The following is a 20,361-nucleotide window of genomic DNA, read 5'->3' as shown; positions in this document are numbered from 1 at the left end:
CCTGAGGCCCTGCGGGGAAGTGGTTTGCTGGGCTGAGGTTGTGGAGAGAGGGGGCATTTTTGAAACTACAGAGGATGCCTTAATGAAAGATAGATGTGTCAGGGTTGTCTGAGTTGTACACTGGATTTTTTTTTTTCCAAATCCAAGAGATTCTAATAGTGCTCTTCTGGTTGGCCCAATGATGCTTCTATTTTTCCTTTCTACAGGAAAAGAACAATACTGGTGAAGGACTGTTGTGGAAGGATTCCAAGGGTGTGCCTGGGAAGTTTAGTGGAACGTTTGCTTGTGGATCTGTGTTCCCTTTGGATGACACTGTGTGACATGTCCTCTTTGAGGATGATTTTTCTTTGGGTAATGATTCTTCTAGCTCGAATGGAGAGGAAATCTCTTGACAACGGGCTCAACTGAGGTCAGTTGAATTTACATCTTTTGAATTTAACTTCCATTTATATAAAGAAGGCAGACTTGTTCCTTTGAAGTTTTCTGATCTCTTCCCAGATTAGGCCTGTTGGTGGCTTAACCTGCCAGGGCCTCCGTTTCCACATCCATAGAACGGACCAGCTGGACCAGTTGATTCCTTGGGCGACTCTGGCTCTAACCTACTTTCAGTGATGTGTTCATATACATAATTCCATCCACCCAATTGTACCCCCAACTGGTGACTTGTGCCTGTAATTACATTAATAAAGCCCCAGAGGCTGAGACAAACACTGAGAACACCAACCAGGAAGATAATGATATGTTGTATGGATGTGTTTTGTACACATGTCCTGACTTTGGAAATTTGTCCAAATCTAAAGAGCGTTTATAAAAGCTATGCTTTGTTGCTAATGTTGATAAATATGAGTAATACAATAATACCAAACATTTGTACTTTTGAAACAAATACAGCTCATTTTATGATCTTTAGCACTTCCTCTTTCATTATTTTTTTGCTCCATATTTATTATTTCAACAAATATTCATTGAGCATCTCCCATGTGTCAGGCACTGGTCAGACCCTGGGAATAGGGTGGTGACTAAGACAGAGACAAATCCTTCACCTCATGGAGCTTACATCATAGTAGGGAGATAGTTGTAAAACAAACAAGGTCACTTCAAACATTTATAACTGCTGTGGAGAAAGTAAAACTGGAATGAAATGGCACAAGATGAAGAGGGATGACCAGGGTGAGGAAGGTGAACAGTGGACAGGTGGGTCAGAAAAGGCCTCTCTGAGGAGGTGACACTTGAGCCGAATCGAGGAGCACAGCAAGCTCAGGAACCCTCGAGCCAGCAGGATACAGACGGCGGCCTCATTTTACAGAAGAGACTGACGTCCAAATGGATTTTCTGATTCCTTGTTCTCTTCTCTGAACTATGTTGAGTGGGATTGGTGCAGATGTCCAGTCATCCACAGAAATTTATGTGGGTTCTTTATGCCCTAGGCTCTCATCTCTGGGACATAGCTAGGAACAAAATGGACAAAATCCCTATTCATATGGAGCTTCTATTGCTGATATTCAAGCAAAATGCATGCTGTCAAAATGACTCCATGTGCATTTCTTGTAGGACCTTCCAGTTAATGTAGACAGGGAGGGTAAAACATGTGGGAGGACCATGGGCTCTGGGGTCTTCTCTGCCACTGACTAGCTGTGGGGCTTGGAGTTAATCAAGAAATCTCTCTGGGCCTCAATTTCCTCATCTGAAAGTGGGAGTGTTTATACTATCCCAGACTTCACCCACTTTTAACACTTCGAGGTGTAATTCAGGGTGGGGAGGAAGTTTTTAAACGACTTAGGGTATACTGGAGGTTTCTCAATCATGCATGTGGGACTTTCAGAAATTTCTTAGGATGCCCACTCTCACCATTCCTATTCAACATAGTGTTGGAAGTACTAGCCAGAGCAATCAGAGAAGAGAAGGAAATAAAGGGCATCCAGATTGGAAAAGATGAAGTCAAACTGTCCCTGTTTGCAGATGACGTGATCCTATATATCGAGCAGCCTAAAGCCTCTACAAAAAAACTCTTGGAGTTGATAAATGATTTCAGCAAAGTAGCAGGATACAAAATCAACACACAAAAATCAGTAGCATTTCTATTCTCCAATAGTGAACATGCAGAAAGGGAAATCAAGAAAGCTTGCCCCTTTACAATAGCCACCAAAAAAAAAAACAAAAAAAAAAACTTAGGAATTGAGTTAATCAGGGATGTGAAAAATCTCTATAATGAGAACTACAAACCACTGCTGAGAGAAATTAGAGAGGATACAAGATGGTGGAAAGATATCCCATGCTCCTGGATTGGAAGAATCAACATAGTGAAAATGTCCATACTACCCAAGGTGATATACAAATTCAATGCAATCCCCATCAAAATTCCAATGACATTTTTCTCAGAAATGGAAAGAACTATCCAGACATTTATATGGAATAACAATAGATCATGCATAGCCAAAGCAACACTGAGCAAAAAAAAAAAAAAAAAAAAAGCTGGAGGCATAACACTACCTGACTCTAAACTATACTACAAAGCTATAATAACCAAAACAGCATGGTGCTGGCATAAAAACAGACACATTGATCAATAGAATAGAATAGAGAATTCAGAAATCAACCCACACACCTACAGCCATCTGATCTTTGACAAAGTCACCAAGCCTATACACTGGGGAAGAGATTGCCTCTTCGGCAAATGGTGCTGGGAGAGCTGGATATCCATATGCAGGAGAATGAAACGAGACCCATACCATTCACCATACACTAAAGTCAACTCAAAATGGATTAAAGAATTAAATATACACCCTGAAACAATAAAACTTCCTAAAGAACACATAGGAGAAACACTTCAGGAAGTAGGACTGGACACAGACTTCATGAATATGACCCCAAAAGCACGGGCAACCAAAGGAAAAATAAACAAATGGGATTATATCAAACTAAAAAGCTTCTGCACAGCAAAAGAAACAATTAACAGAGTTAAAAGACAACCAACAGAGTGGGAGAAAATACTTGCAAAATATACATCTGACAAAGGATTAATACCCAGAATATACAAGGAACTCAAACAACTTTACAAGAAAAAAAAAAGCAACCCAATTAAAAAATGGGCAAAAGAGCTAAATAGGCATTTCTCTAAGGAAGATATACAAATGGCCAACAGACATATGAAAAAATGCTCAACATCACTCAGCATCCAGGAAATGCAAATCAAAACTACACTGATATACCATCTCACCCCAGTTAGGATGGCTAAAATCCAAAAGACTCTGAACGATAAATGCTGGCGAGGTTGCGGAGGAAAAGGAACTCTCATACATTGTTGGTGGGACTGCAAAATGGTGCAGCCTCTATGGAAAATGGTATGGAGGTTCCTCAAACAATTGCAGATAGATCTACCATATGACCCAGCTGGGAATATATCCGGAGGAATGGAAATCATCAAGTCGAATGTATACCTGTTCCCCAATGTTCAGTGCAGCACCATTTACAATAGCCAAGAGTTGGAACCAGCCCAAATGTCCATCATCAGACAAGTGGATATGGAAAATGTGGTACATCTACACAATGGAATACTACTCAGCTATAAAAAGGAATGAAATACTGCAATTTGCAATGACTTGGATGGACCTAGAGAGAATTATAGTAAGTGAAACAAGTCAGGCACAGAAAGAGAAATATCACATGTTCTCACTTATTGGTGGGAGCTAAAAATAAACACACACACACACACACACACACACACACACACACACACACAAAAGAAATTACTTAGTTTTGGTTTCCCAGAGAGTTAAGAAATGGTACCTTTGACCCTTGCCAATTCTCTTGGTAAGCTGGGGTGCTAGTTTACAGTGGGACCCAATGAATGTTTCCTTCACCTTTGTATCAGAAAGCCTGGTTTCTGCATGAAAGGGCAAGCCACAGGCATTCAGACAGTTGAGATGTGTGGAGACAAGTCTCCCTAAACAGAAGCCATAAGTTTAATGAGTGGAATTAGAAATGCAAATGATGGGCATGATTGCAGGACGATTTCGTGACTAGGGCAGCTCCATCAGACTGGGGCTCCAAAGACCTGCTTGTGGCTCTGTGTCCTGTTTATGTCTGGGCAGCTAGCTGGAGGCCTCCTTCTGCTTTGGGCTTGCTGTGTGGAGGGACCCACTCACCACCTACCTCCTTCCCAGGGGGCTGTGGGGACTAATGAGGGAGCCTTGGAGACTCACTGATGAAAGGTGCTGTAAAAGTACAAAGTCCTATTAGGCTATTAGGAAACCACATTTCGGCATCTGTTACCCACCAACACCAGAGTGAAACTCGACAGCCTCTCAGCTCATTTGTCAAGTGCGGGCAGCTCACCTCTCAGCACAGGTGAAACAATAATAAATAGAAATTGAATGTATATCCCAGGTATTTTAATAAAGTCGATAAAACACAGTTGTGCTGGCCCCTTTGGCTCTTGCCAGCTCTTGCTCATAAACAGAGAGCCCCATGGGGATATTCACTGACGGTGGTGGGTGCGTGCAAGGTGCAAGCTGAGAGCCCGAGCTCGCTATTTCATTTGGAGTAAAGTGCTTGGTGGATGCACTTGGGTTACCATGGCAACCTGGGGACAATGCTCTTGGGTGTGCAGACCCCATGTTTGCAGCATTATGCTTCAGAAGGGGGATTTAGAGATGCAGAACAAAACATAATAAAGAAGCGTCAAACCTAATAAGACTTGGGACTGAAAGAAAGCCAGGGACTTCTGTTTAGACACTACAGCGTTCTTGCGTTGTGGGTCTGGGAACCGATCCAAGACTGAAGCTTGTTCATTATACCTCCCAGGCCGCAGGCATTCAGAGGGACTCTCTGTATTGAAATTGCAACTTTTTCTCACCTGGCTGCAAAGAGAACCCACTGAGTTTAGAACAGTACACGAAGGAAGAGATTTTTCTCATTTAAACAACATCCTTTTGTACCTGGTCGATAAGATACAAGGAAAAAAAAAAAAAAAAAAAAAGCCCAGCTTGAATATTGAACAAGTTGCCAAAACTGAGCCCTGAACAGCCCCATGGTGTCTTTATCAGGTAACATGAATATCATTCTTGGATAGAGCCTCATTAATCAAAGCCTCAAATGCTTCAAGAGTTCTGATGGAAAGAATGTAGCAAAAGGCAGCTTTCATCATTTACATAATTAAAAAAATGCTGGAATTAAAAAAATTCCCTTGTTTGATGCCTCTGGTTATGGACAGCTGACACCTGTTTCTGGGTGCATGTTGTTCTTTCCTACCAGTTCCCTTTCGTCATCAAGGAGTGGGCCCTGCATTGCCTCTTCGTTGGGAAGGAAAAAGTAACACACAACAAAACTAAGGAAGGAATTTGAATGGAAGGGTACATTAATTAACGAAGCATGTGGTGTAAAGGAAAGAAACTGGGAGTCAAGACACCTTCCCTTTGTGGTCACTGGCTCGGCATGTGCAATTCTGGCCACATCATGGACACTTGGAGCCTTGATTGCGCTCGCCAAATGAGGCTGGGAGGCTGACTCACTCCCCTGCAAGCTCTTTGAGGGTGAGGACTGTTTCTAACCCATCTTTGTGTATCACGTTGCACGCAGCAGTCTGACATAAGTATTTCTTGGATAGTTGAATTCCCAAGAGTCTGTGCAGTTAGTTCTTTTAGACTCTTGCCCCAGAGTTGACCAATAGAAGTCATTTACCACATCCTTTTTAGGGAGACCAGTGAGTGGCATTTCCCATGGACCTACATCATCTGACACTGCTTCAGAGGCTCGCCAGGGCAGATGTAAATGGAGACAACTTACGTTTGACCTTAAAACCAATATTTGAATACTGAATTTCATCTTGGAGACCCACCTTCCTCCCTGGTTCATGTAACAAATTACTGATGGAGCTTGGGCAGAGGCAATTAGTGGTGTTAGAACCTATATTTTCAATGTATCTCCTCCCAATGCAGGAGTCTCCCAATGTTTTGAATGAGGATTTCCTCATCATAGTTCTACCTTTAGTATTTGCTGATAGAAAAACATCTACAAGTGGTAGGTTGCATTATTGTTCATGATTATTTGCTGTCTCTCAGCAAGAGGCTTAAACCTCCCTGCCCTTCCTGTGCCTCCAATGGGTGCAGTGGATGCTCACACCTCACTACCGGTCCATGACAGGGTAGCAGCTGACATATGACAGAATGGCTTAGCTAGGCCTCTTGCAGCATGTCACCATCAGGGGCTGTTCCCTCAGCCTGGGTCCCAGAATGAGGAGACATACAGAGCAGCTTCCTGGAATACGAGAGGGAAATAACTGTTGGCTGTTATAAGCCACTGAAATTTTGGGGTTGCTTGTTATACAGGAACAATATAATGAACCAATAGCAAGCAACAATATAATGAACAGTAACTTAATCATCATAGCAACATCTATAGGTGTTTGATAAATAGTGGTAGATAGCAATTGAATTGATGAATGAATGAATGATTGGGCAAGATATGCTTTTTTTCCCCTTTTTCTTTCTTTTTTTAAAGTTCATGGACCATTCTTGGTGACCCCTGTGAATTAGCAGCTTCCTTGCCATAACCTGACAGTATCCAAGAGTTTCTCGCCCGCTAGTTTGGGAATCTCCATTCTAGAACAATTATTCTCCTTCAGGTTTGTGGCAGTTCAGGAGAATGGAATTTTGAGACGGTTGATGTGGGTTTGGGTCCTGGGTCTTTCACATATTTGCTGTGTGAACTTGGGCATGATCTTTAGCTTTTCTGAGCCAAGGTGCTCACTTAGAAATGGTTATAACTCTTACACACAGGGCTGTTTGGAGCATTAAATGAAATGAGCCATGCAGATCTTTTTTCTAACATGAATTGGAATTATTATACTGGGAGTAACTAACCCAAGGATGAAAGAGCCTTTGACACTCTCACTCCTCCTGCCCCGCAATCTCCCCTCTCGCTGAACCCCATCCCCCAGCTGAGTGTTCCCGCACAGACCTGAGTTTGAAAGATGGTACTGAGAAAACCCAGAGTCCTTAACAAAGGGGCCAGGCATTGGCCACCCTGGCTGGGGCAGGACAGACCTTTCAGGTCAGCTGTAAGTTGGTTCAGGATCTGATGTCTGAAGGAAATGTCCAGCTGTGTATTACCTCCCACGAAAGGCCCCACAGGTCATCAGGTGGTGGCCTACTCCTTTCCTGCCCCCAGCACTGTCTCCAGTGTCTCCCCACTCCTCGGACTTGGCTGTCAGTATGTGGTACGATGGTACTTACGGTAGCTGAGTTAATGAGGAGCAGGGGGAGCCCCACGACCAGGCTGCGTAAATCACAGCCTCCCCACGTTCCTCAGAGTGAGAAGACGCATACCCCACCACCCTGGCACCTGCCAGCAAACGCCTGCCCAGAGGGAGATGTTGGAGGGAGGGTTCAGGGTCCCTGATGTGACGTCAGCCTCTGGGGTCAAGAGGTGGGTCCCGCAGAGCTCAGGCTGTGGGGTGAGGTTCTGCCACGTGGAAGTACCTCTAATGAGGTCAGGATGGTGGGGGGTACATGTGTGGGTGTGGGTGGGAGGGAGGGAAGGCGGGCACCGGCCTCTGGCAATGGTGCGTTTTGAGAGCCTCCACCTACTGTTCTGAGGCTTCTTCCCTCCTTCCTCCCCAAACTCTCAGGGCCCCCATGCCTTCCTGTAGCCCATCCTTTCCCACTTTCCACCCTTACAACCTGATCTGTGAAATGGGGATACAATCCTCCGAGGGTATGTGAGCCCTGACCGCGTGCTGGCAAGGTGCTAAGCTCTTCATATGCTTTGATCAAGCCACCAGAAATTGCAGGTATTCACCCACTTTTGGCCCACAAAAACAGCAGCTTCATTTGGTGCAGCCTGACTACCACATCTAATTTCTCAGCAGTCTTGAGAGGTATAATGATCAAGTGAGATGGTACAACATCTCACTTTTCAGCTGAGGAAATTGAGAAGTTAAGTCATTCACTCCAAATTGCACGTTACTGAACGGCAAGGTGAGAATTTAAGTTCAGGATCCTGACTCTAAGCCCAGCTCCAAACCATTACACCACATCGATAAACCCGTTCATATTAACATATAATCAAAAACAGCTTCCAATGTTACCTCGTCTGCGGGACAATCGTTCATAAGGCATCGCTCATATGCTGGCATTGGAAACTACTGGATGTAAGAAGTACATTTTTCAATCCACTGACTTTCCCAGGATGGCTCTGATCTGCTTTAAGAGGGTCTGCCCGGCCCACGGGCCTGCGAGAAATGGGGTAGCGATGGTTTAGTGCAGAAACTTATTGCCTTGAAAAAAATTAACTTTTAAGAAGTAATACCTAATCAGTGTAGAAAATGCAGACAAATATAAACAACCTGCCATCCTTAGCTAGAGATGACGCAGTGCTTATGACAGTCCCATATCTTGCTCCTCTCCTCTCTCTCTGTCCTTCTCTCCACATGCATATGTAAATTCTGGACTGCAGGGTCTATTGTACACATTATTTTCTTATTTGTTCTCTCTCTTTTTTGTGTGTGTGGGGGTGGTGCCTGGCTGGTGTGGGGATCCAAATCTGAGGCCTTGGTATTATAAGGCTGCGCTCTAACCCACTGAGCTAACCAGCCAACCATATTGATTCTCCATTTTATTCCAGAAAGGATTTAACACGGCTTATAAAGGCACATAAAATATGACATGCTAGCACAAACAGTGGGGTTAAGAAAGAAAAATCCACAGCATAACGACATGTTCAGATTTGTATTTTTTAAATTTAACATTGCACTGAGAATATTTGCTCATGCCATTAAACATTCTGCATCATTTAAAAAGTGTAATTTTCTTTTATTTTTTGTTTTTTAATGGAAATTAAAAAATGCACAGATTGGAAGGAATGGCTAGATAGGGGTCACCATTGTTAACTGCTCCATTGTATTCTGTTGATGGGCAGCATCAATCTTTATTTGACTAGTCCCCTCCCATTGGCTCTTAAGGCTGTTTCCAAAATTTCAGTATTATAAATAAGGCAGCAAAGGACACCTTTGTACAGAAATCTTTGCGCACATCTGTTTATTTCCCGAAGGAACATTGCTAGGACCATTTTCAGCAACACCAGAAGCCTTGGAGGAATCAATGTCTGAATTCCCCACTAGCCTTGAAAAAAACACCCTCCTCTGACCAGGATCTGGCTGCTGCCTGCTTTTCTCTGCGCAAATATAAACACCTCCAATCCTAAGCCAGGCCAAGTCAGCTCCCGTCCCTGTCCCCATTCGCTCTGCCAGCCCCCTGCCATATACCTCTGAGGGGTACACGGCTGGGGTTGCTACTGGGGACCGACATTGGGGGTTTGGAAGGGAAACAGAGTCAGAAACTTGCAGGAGGTGAATGATGTTGGTGAGGGAAATCGCCAGGCCTTAACTAATTTTGTTTGATCCTTACCAAGTTTTTTAAAATGAAGACGCTTCCAATGCTTCTTTCTCAATTGCCAAAAAGAAAAGTGTGTCCACGGTAGTGAAAAGGCAACGGAACTCAAAAGATCTCCCGTGCCAAGACCTGAATGTGCCACAAGATGGCGCTGTTCCTCCGTCGTAAGGGACCTGCGGAGGGATCCGGGCTTACCCGGCGGAAGGGCGCCAGGGGGTCGAGTGGGAAGGGAGGTGTCGGTCCTCCCGTCAGCCTCTTCCCTTTGGGAGCTTCTCCTGTCTCTCAGTGACCCTGTCCACTTCTTCCCTACACCCCCTCTCTGCTTGTCCTTGGGTATCTCTTGAATGTCCTCACAGGCAGCCCTGGACCCGTCCACGACTCCATGTCTTTGTCCTGGGGTGTCTCTCCCTCCTTCCCAGTGGATTTTTCCCCTCTCATCCTTAACTGGCTATACTTTAAAAAAGTGACACATGCTTATTTGTGTATTTAATAAAGTTTTGGGTGCATTTTAAAAAATTTAAAGCAGAAAAACGGATCTTTTTGTATTCTTCTGTTAGTTTTTTTCTACAAAAGAGAAACCTGCAGAACCCAGATTAAGTACTTTTCCCCCTGCTTGTCTGTTGTTTTTATGTTTATTTTCTTGCGCATCAGTGGACCAGAGGAGCTAAATGATCAGAACTATAACTAATATCACTGGGTTCTTTTCTTTGATTCCTTTCTATTCAGGACTGTAAACAAATCTGCATCTGGAGATGGGAATAGGGCAGCAAAGTAAATTCACAAATAATGGCCACAATGTATTGGGCTTAGTGTGTGACCCCTCCCTTCGCACGTGGTGCTTGCCCTCCCAGTGAGGCACCTGAGATCGCTGAGTGTGAAGGATTTGGCCAAGGTGACCGGGTTGAGAGGGGTGCAGCTGGGATTTGATGCCCGTTCTTAGTGTTTTCAAAATCTGTCCGCTGGGCTGCTCCAGGAACAACCCCAGAGGCCATTCCAGTGGATCCGGGCAGTGAGTCTGGCTTTGGGGTCACTCCTGTGGGACACTGACATCCAAGAGGTTCCTTACGCAGCTGAACCTGGGGCTTCAGTTCCTCTCTGAGGCCGTGGAACAGGAAGAATCCAGACTCGCAGCCGGGCGGGCAGAGCCGGGACGCTTTGCAGGCGCCAAGGCGGAGCAGTTCTGCGCGTTTGCAACAGCGCCCCCTGTGTGGGGTGTGAGGCATCGCCGCGTCCACTCGCCGCCAGTAGCTGGGGGCGCCCTTTCCATTTAGTGACCTGGAAATGGGGTGGGTGGGGTGGAGGCAACCCACGTGGCCCAGAGGGTTGTCTGTGGGTCAGGAGTTAGGCGGGGAGGTCTGAGCTACTGCAGAGTGGACCCCTATATAACAAAGCCTATTCCCTAGGGACAGAAGGGTATTATCAGATGTTTACACCACAGTGTGAAAATAGACACGTGTCCTCCCCCATCTCTGGCCCAAGACTTTGAATTTTGAGCTTTATTCTCATTGAAATGAAAGTCCCTATTCTCAGTTGAAAGTATTTTAGGAAACAGTGGGATACAAGGGAGATCTTTCCAAGGTATTTGAAACGTCGCCATGGAGGTAGCTGTAGCTGTCACCTCACGCAGCTCTCAAAAAATAATAATAATGACCTGGTGACATAAGTAATTCATATCCATCGTAGAAACTTTGGAAAATATAGAAAAGCATGAAGAAAGAAAGAAATTGTAATTCATCTCAGCTTAACACCTTTAATTTATTTCTCCCAAACAGAAGAGTACAGCGAAAAGGCATTAAGCTAAAGGCTATTAACATAATAAGGCCTCCAGGCCCCTTCTCTCCAACTCTGAAGGCAGCGCAGGCCTCAGGGCTTGGAGCTGAGTCTTACTTTTGTAACACTCAGACCCGCTCCTTGAAACAAGTCACTTTTGCCCCACTGATGACATTTTCTGAGGTTAAAAAAAAAAAAAAATTCCCTTATTGGCAAAAGCTGTAGGTGGGAAGAGAAAAGCATAGGGCACAAAGACAGAAACATCTTTGTTTCTTCCACGAGCTCAACAATTTTTTGTTATATTCCGTTTGTTTCCAAAAATAATGCTTTCTTACTTTGCTGTACTTGGTAAAGTACAAGTCACATTAAAAAAAAAAAAAAAAAAAATCTCTTCTTAAAGGCATTTTCCTGAGTGGTTGCATAAACATTCCCCTGACTCTGTCTTCACACGGAGAAGACCTAACTCTGCAGACGGCCTGGAATCCAAGCTGAGAAGCAAGCATGGGCTGAGGCCGGGCTGGCCCAGGGACAGGCTAGCCACACGGTGCTACCTGAGGGCTTCTTCGTCTCTTCATTATTCCTAAAAATTGCTCAGCAATTGCAAAAAATGGCATACGTTCCTTCAAGGCACGCTTTCAAAATATGGAAATCCAACTTATTAATCAAGGTGTGATTGTAGCGATTATTCCCACTGCCCATGGGGGCTGCTTATGATACTTTAGTGTATCCACAGTATCTTTTTCATATAAATATTTAAAATTTCCATGTGTTCTGAACCCAGCTTCTTAAACTTTAAAATAAGTTGTGAAAATTTTCTCATGTCATAGGTAAGTCCTAACAACATCATTGCTTCAAAGTATTTTATTATCATTTCTTTCATCCCCTTTGCTGGGTATTTAGGTCTCCCTGTCCCCTCCCTACCTCATGTTTCGCTAATCATTTGCCATGCTGCAGTAAAGTACTAAGGTGTTTGTCTTGGCACAGGTCCACGATTATTGCCTTAGATAAACTCTTGTAAGTAAAGTTTCTGGGCCAAAGGGTATATACACTTTCCAGACTATTGATATGGTTGCCATTGTTTGCTTCAGAAAGTGTGTATCAGTTTGCACTCCTACCTACTATCATTGCATGAAAGGGCTCTTTCACCATATTCTCACCAATACTAGGTATTTGATGTTTATTAACGTTTGTCAATGGCAGTTAGGCAAAAAATAGTATCTCAGTGGTTCAATTTTGATTTCTGGATTAGAATGCTGCATCTATTTCTAAAGTAATTTTCATACCACCTTTAATGCCTGGGGAGCAACATCTCATTGCTAACGTTTACTGAGTATTTACTTCGAGCCAAGTATTCTGTATGTATTGCCTCAATTATTTCTCAAGGAATCCTTACATAAACTGCCTAAAGTTACAGAGCGAGCGAAAGCTAAAGCTGGGAATTGAATGCACAAGTGTTCAGTTTTCAACTGAACTCATCACAAGTGTGGGTTTGCTTTATTTATTTGTCTCAACCTTCACCCAATATCCTTGGGGGATTTATTCTTAATCATCTTGCTGAACCGCCTCCCTCCCTCCTGGAACTTGCCAGGCCAGACCTCGTGTCTGGGTCTTGTGTCTTGTGCCGGACTCAGCATCGTTCTGTGGGGGGAAGGGAGGTGAATGACAAGCAAATGGTGTCTGGCAGTAGAAACAAGAAATGGTGAATCTGCGTTTCTCTCTGTCCCTTCTCGAGCACAGCCCTTGGTCATGATTAACAAAGTAGGGAGCATGTGGCTGCAGGGAGGGGTGCCGAATGGAGTTGGGGTCAGGCTGAGCTTTTCACAACTTGCTGCAGAATAAGATGAACAAGCCCAGGATGAGGGTTCAGAGCACCTAGATGTATTACTAAATACTCAATATTTGATTCTATTTTACAAGGTATTTAAAATTTTTTAAAATTCCGTTTGCTCTTGGTATTTAGAAATACAATGATTTTTGCATTTTGTGTCTCTAGCAACCCAGATAAATTTTCTTGTTTTACTAATTTTAATAAACAAACAAAATTTTATTAATAAATAAATTTTAATAGTTTATTTGTAAAATCTTTGGGGTGTTTATGTTGACAGTTATATTAATTATGAAGAGTGACAGCTTAATTTCTTCCTTTTGTACTGTAGTAACAAATTCCCACTGAATAAATAAACTTTTTTTCTTGCCTTACTGCTCTGGCTGGACTTCCAATACGATGTTGAGTAATCATGAAATAAATGGGCATATTGTTACTATTTTACCCTTAAGAGTGAAGGTTACCATAGTTTTTTGTAGATACCCTTTGTCAATTAAAGAAGTCCATTCTATTCCTAGTTAGCCTGTATGTTTTTGCTCATAAATGGGTGTTAAATTTTATCAAAACATTCTTCTGCCTTGTTTAGATGATCATATGTTTTTTCTTCTTTAATTTGTTACTGTGGTAAATTGTGTTTTCTATACATACATTTTCTTTAATTTTTCCATCTTTTTGAAGATAGGTGTTAATCTCATTTTGCAGAAGACAGAGATTCGGAGAGGTTAACTAATTTCCCCAAGGACACAAGGCCATAAGTGGTAGGTTTAGATTTTGAGTCCAGCCCGAGTCACTCCAAACCTCATGCTGTTTACACTACCCCACACAAAAATATGTGCCCTTCCAGGGTTTGCAGGAGTACTATTGCAGGACGGTGGGTTAAGAAAGCCACCAAGGTTTCAAAGCTTTTGGACTGGCAGTGGCTGCCAGATGGATGAGAGGAGAAAAAAAGGATTTGAAAATGTTAAAAAGAAGAGAGAGAGAGAAAAAATAAATAAACGGCAAGCAAAAGAAGAAAACAAAGCCCGTCTGCACTGCTCTCCAGGGCGACTTTCCAGGCAGCTGGAAGGCGTTAGAATGTTGAGCGGCTCCAGGTGTCACACTGTGCGGTGGCTGATCTGACTGATGACTCTGTGTTTGCCACTGTGCATCCTCCACGTGTGGAGCCAGGCAACTGCATGCTGAGCTCTGCTCTCTCAGGAGCACCTGAGTGTTTTTTGGTGCTCAATATTGTGAAATCACAGTGAAGACATTTATATGAGGTAGGTTGGGGACAGGGCTGTTTTAGGGTTTTCCAGAGAAACAGAACCAATAGAATGTATATACTATTGGATATACAAGGGTACATCAAAATATTCATGAAAAAATGGAATTAAAAAATAATATGAATCCTTCCATGAACTTTTTGAAGTTCCCTCGTATATGAATCTATATATAAAAGGAAATTTATTATGAATAATTGGCTCCCACAGTTATGGAGGACTTCTGCCGTCTGTAAGCCGGAGGCCCAGGAAAGCTGGCGGTCCAGGAAAGCTGGCGGTGTAATGCAGTCAGAGACTGAAGACCTGAGAACCAGGGGAGCCGATGGTGTAATCCCAGTCCAAGAGTAGGAGGTGAGAGGAGGTGTTTCAGCTTGAGAAAAGGCAGTAAAAAAAAAAAAATTCTGCCTTGCTCTGCCTTTTCTTCTATTCAGACCCTCAATGGATTGGATGACGGCCACCCACACTGGGGAGGGCACTCTAGTGACTCCACCGATTCAAATGCTCATCTCCTTTGCAAACGCCTTCACAGACACACCCAGAAACAATGTTTAATCTGGGCATCCCGTGGCCCACGCAGGTTGTCTGTCACAAGGGCCTTAGGTGATCAGGTGAGTGAGTACCTGGCCACAAATGAGTTCTCCATCACAGGAGACCATCAAGCAGAGACAGGGAGATGCCTCACGGGGACAAGGGTACCAGAAATGCCAATGAGTGGGAGGTTGGACTCGTTTACCTCTAAGGTCCTTCCAATGCTACAGTTTTCTGATTAGAGTGAGCATTGGTAGCATTTTCTTTCTACTTCTGGTGAAAAGATAAAGAGGTTAGAAATAACGTGACTTAAACATTTCCCCAAAGTGAGTGTGTGTGTTGGTTATGTTAACCATAAACCAGCAGTGTGAGGTTGGCCCTTGTCCTGGAAGCCATTCTGCCTTTCTCGAGCCCTCTCTGCGGGCTTAGCGAGTTGGCAGGGAAAGGTAGAATACAGGCTGTCAGTCCAGGCCCTGACGGTAGCTGAGCCATACCCGTTTGTGGTGCCCGCAGCTGTGAAAACTCAGCTGAACAACTAACACAAAGTAGAAAGTTGGTTTCTTGCTCCAGTGCAGAAGTGGCCCCTTGCCAATGTCCCAGGCTGATGACAAACATCCCTGTGTCTCAGTCCTAGCTGCTTCATTCCACCATGAGATAGGGATGTGGGGGGGGGGGGGCAGGGGAGGGAGAGAGCTTACCAGACAGAATGTCACAACCAGAATCTATTTTCTTCCCTCTCCACTGGTGCCTATACTCTGTAACCTGACAATTTTACAGCAGCTGCTTGAGAACCCTACAAATCTCAAATTTGCCAGTAAGCAAAATAAATATATAAATAAATAAAGGCTCCATCATCAGCTCCTGGCCTCCTGACCCAATCTTGAAATGTGTCGCAAATACGCTGACACTGGCGTTGCTGTATTTAATAGCAAACAGCATCAGAGTCCAGCTCACACCTGGGCCAGGCTGGCCTCCACATTAATATGTTTCAGAAATTTCCTTAGGCCCCAGACCTCACAACACAGTCAGAATAATAAATCCAGGACTGGGGGAGGCTGAGCACGGGGGAGAAGGGATCCGTCTCCCTCTTCTAATTCCTACTTTAAACTTGAAGTGGTAATACTGACAATGGCCCTAATTATATTGAGCCTCCCTTCACTATCAAGGATCTCAGAGAACATACCAGATGCCATTATTTCATTAATCTTTATCTGTGGCTGATGGGCGTTCAGTTTTAATTTAGGGAGGCAGCCAGGAGGAGAGGTTACTTATTGAAGACTCAGGACATGACCAGGTAGGAAAAGTGGCTCTCAGCCATGGCTACATATTAGAATTCCCTGGGGGAATTTATGAAAAATACCTGGGTATTAACCCAGACCAGTTTTTGCAAATGTATTTGAAAGTTTTCCAATACTGAATTGAGTATAAATTTTAAAATTTAAATTATGTTAGAATCTCTGGGATTGGGGCCTGATTATCCATATCTTTTAAAAACTTTCTAAGGTAATTTTATTATGCAATTGAGGTTGCAACCAGGTTGCAATGAGGCTGCACAGTATGTATCATTGCAGATAGGCTAAGTACCAACCTCCTTGCACTTATGTATTGTAACAAAATGGAGGTAGTATCCTATTTATCCCTACTTAGGTGCTTTGCATGTCTTAGCATCCAAGGTTTTCTCTCTGGCCACTGAGGGGAAGAGAGACCTATATATATTGACTGCTTACTCTAGACAGACATTTTATACATATTAGCTCATGTTGGTCTTCATAGCAACCCTATGAGATGATCATAATTAATCTAATTTTTCATGTGGGAAATAATGTAAGGCTTAGGGAGGTAAACTTGCTGAAGACACAGGGGGAAAAAATTGGAATTTGAACCCAGATCAGAGAATCTATTGCAGCAAAATTGCAAATGTGTAATGTCCATTTCATGTAGATTTGAATTGTCTCTGATTTTCTTTTCTTTCTTTATTTCTTCTTCTTTTCTTTTTTAATTGCACACCACTCCTTTTTTATACTGATCAGGAAAATAGTTTTAGTACAGTTATACTAAATGAGTACTGGGCCCATGTGGCAGGACAAAGCAACTGGAAGGTGACTCAGAAATCAGACACAGTGAAAGACACACTTGGACATGACCAAGAGGCATTTCACTGCTACAAACCAAGGTGGGGGGGGGGATTCTAAAACACACAGCAGGATGCACTCCCACCCCTTAGAAGTCAAGGAGCTTATCCCATACTGGTGTGAGGAATGGCTTATTTTCTTATGACCACATGTGGAACTATTTCAACCACCACTAGAAACCCCAGAAGGGCTTTTGTTTTGTATTATTTATATATATTTGTGTGTGTGTGTGTGCGTGCGTGCGTGCGTGCATGCGTGTGTGTGTGTGTGTGTGTGTGTGTGTGTGTGTGTGTGTGTGTGTGTGTGTGTGTGAAAGTAAATGCAACACATAAATTTAGTTCAGGATTGATCCCAACTTTCTGGAACCATCTCCTCTGGGGTCAGGGAGGAAACAGTGTTTTAAAATCACCATGCAGTTTATATTCATCTTCTACCAGAATGACCAGAGCCCCCTAAAAGTGACCTGACTGCAGAAGAGTACAGGACTGGCTCCTGGGAACACAAGTAGACTTTCTTGCCTCTCCTCACTGGTCATGCCTTAGCATCGTTCCTCCCTATCCCCTACTCAGGCAGGTCCTTAGCAAACAAAGCACTAGCAGAAATCCGAGTTATTACCTCCATGCTCTTGAATAAGAGGAGCCTCCCCTCGGCTTAGACTAAGACCCCATGCCCCAGAGGTGCTATTCTGAATAGATTCTATGAAGGGAGTGGGTGCAGGAGACAAAATGGCTAAAGTGAAAAGGGGAGCCACCAGTCCCCATCTGCAGCTACAAATTAGGGTGTCTACAGCTGTGGTCAGTATGACACGTGCAGGGGAGAGGTGCAGAGCAATGGGATGGGCGGGGAGGGTGTTCCTTGGGATAGTAATCTGCCTGCTTGCTTTCCCTTCTTGGCATGGCCCTGTGCAGCCACGTGGCTTTATGCACGGTCTCTTCATCCCCCAGGAACTGCATAGGCTTGATGGGCTTCAAGTTCTTGTTCAATTCGTTGACAATGGGAAATCAGCTGGCAGGTTCAGCTCCGTGATAGCCTCCTCAGAGAGACCCTCCAAATGCTTGACAGTGCCTTGAAGGCTGTTGCCATGGGCATCAATTAGTACCCATTTCCCCTCCTCGATCTGGGAAACTATTTCTTCAATCCAAAAGGGCAGAGCTCTGGCAGTAGTGTCCTTCAGACTCTTCCAGGATGGTAGCTGATCTTCAGTGAGGTTTGCACACCTGCGATCCTTACTGATGCTGCTGTGGAAGGGATGGTCAGGCTGCATCAGAGGTGGTGGGACATCACAGGAGAACCTGCAAATGTTTACCTGGACCTCACCGTGCTTGGCAGCAGTTTCTGCTTTATTGAGGCCAGTCAGACCCCCCTAGTTCCGCTCATTAAGGTGCCAAGTCCTCACCACTGGCAGCCACATCTGGTCAACGGCATCCAGCACTGTCTAGAGGGTCTGGACTGCTCTCTTTTGCACTGAGATGAAGCAGATATCAAACTCATAGCCAGCATCTTGCAGGGTCTACCCACCGCGCTTCGCCTTCTCATGGCCTGCCGGGGTCAGATCAGCGTCATAGCAGCTGCTGACACGATTCTCCAGGTGCCAGGTGCTCTCGCAGTGCCAGATCAGCACCAGGTGGTAGGTGGCCAAGGCGGTGGGATAGGGATGTGGCACTGACTGGGCCGATCCCCTTTTCTGATAGGGATGGGAGAGAACACATTTGTCAAATCGAGGACTACATAATATGGACCTAAGACACCATTAACCTGCTCTAGGAAGAAGTCACATGGTGGCTGCAATTGTGGCCTCTACCTGTTGAGTCTGTGACAGCCTACAGTTATTCTGTAAGATCTGTCTGCTTTTTGCAGGGATCAGACTGGTAAACTAAATAGACTGAACCCACAACCTCTGTATCTTTTAGACCAGTGCTTTTCACTGTGTATAGGTGACTCACATATGTAATTTAAAAATGTTTAATAGCCACATGAAAAAAGTAAAAGGAAGCAGTAAAATTAATTTTAGTAATATATTTTATTTAACTCAATCTATTAAAATATTCTGATGTGTAATAAATATAAAATACTGTTAATGTAATATTTTACAGTCTTTTTTGGTACTGTGTTAATACTTACAGTACATTCCAATTCAGATGTTAAACTTTTATCAGAAATACTTGATCTATATTTAGGTTTCATAAAATTCACAATTGAGAAAGTAGACTCACATAGTCAAGTTGTTGCAAACATGTTTAAAAGTTTTCCAATACCTGAATCACATGTAAGTTTTAAAATTTTATTAATTAAAATAAAATAACATTTCAAATTCTGAATAACGACATATTATTAGGGCCACCAGCTGGACAGTGCAGCTTTAGATCTTTGAGAGAGGCCCTATTTTGTGTCACACCGCCTAGGATGTGATTTTATTTTTTTATCTCTTCTAGGAGATTGCAGGTAGACGTTTCCTCACTGTGATGGCTCTTACCCCACAGACCAAAGATGTAAGGGGTGTTACCCACCAAGCACATCTGTTCTGATCACACATTCAGGGGCTGGGGCAATGACCACCAGAGGGGTCTGCAGTCTCACTGACACACTAGGAATTAGACTTTGGCCAGGATCCCACTTATAATCTAGCTCCCATAGGCCCCTACCATAAAAGGTCTCTGGATAACAATGTTAACTTGGGTTGTGTCCACAGTCCTCAAAATGTTTGGGCATCCCCTTTTACCTAGTTCAGTTATCTGACTAAATGGTCAAAGATGTTTTGGGGGAAGAATGGGGGGAATCAGAAGTGTGTGTACCTGCTGTGATACTGCCAAGTCCTTTCTTCTGGGGATCTGACCTCTTTTTCAGTCAATGGGCTCTGGGTCATAAAAATGGGCAGGGGATTATGATATTGGAATAACTGCCCTTAGTCTCCTGATCATCCATCTGTGATTTCTTTAGTTGGTACAAATTGAGAAGTACCCTTGCTGGCTGCCTGTCTAGTTTGCCCCTAGGCACTTCATGTTCTATAAACCAACTGCATAATGTCTTTGCAGTGCCGCCCCCCACCCGCCCCCTTCTCATCTTGCCACGCATTCTGATAATTGAATCCACCTGGCTCCTAATGGTTCTGTGCTGCCAACTTGCCTCTATTGTTTTGGAGTCTTTTCATCCCATCACTCTCAGGGAGCCTTGTTCTGTAATGGCCTTTCCTTCTGTCAGCTTTGGCCTAGAGGGAAGAGCTGCCACTGAACTTCTTAGTGATTCTGATGCCCCCTCACCACACATTCTTTACAGTCTTCCCTTGGAATGTAGTCATCTTTTAGATTTTTCTGGCCTTTCTTAGTATATCCATTCTAGCACCTCCACTTTCCTGAGACTTTAAAAAATTTTTATTTTGACACATAACTGTACATATTTATGGGCACAATCTGATGTTTTGATACATATGTATGTTGTATAATGATCGGGTCAGGTGTAGC

General features: G+C 43.7%; 1 pseudogene; it reads right to left on the bottom strand.

The window, feature by feature from the left end:
* Positions 1 to 9,494: 9,494 nt before the first annotated feature.
* Positions 9,495 to 20,361, bottom strand: part of LOC134369690 (phosphoglycerate mutase 1-like) — a 78,000-nt pseudogene continuing 67,133 nt past the window's right edge.

The sequence above is a fragment of the Cynocephalus volans genome, chromosome 1 (assembly GCF_027409185.1).
Source record: "Cynocephalus volans isolate mCynVol1 chromosome 1, mCynVol1.pri, whole genome shotgun sequence".
Taxonomy (NCBI): domain Eukaryota; kingdom Metazoa; phylum Chordata; class Mammalia; order Dermoptera; family Cynocephalidae; genus Cynocephalus; species Cynocephalus volans.
Note: the sequence above shows the minus strand (reverse complement) of the source record. Positions and strands in the feature narration are given on the sequence as shown.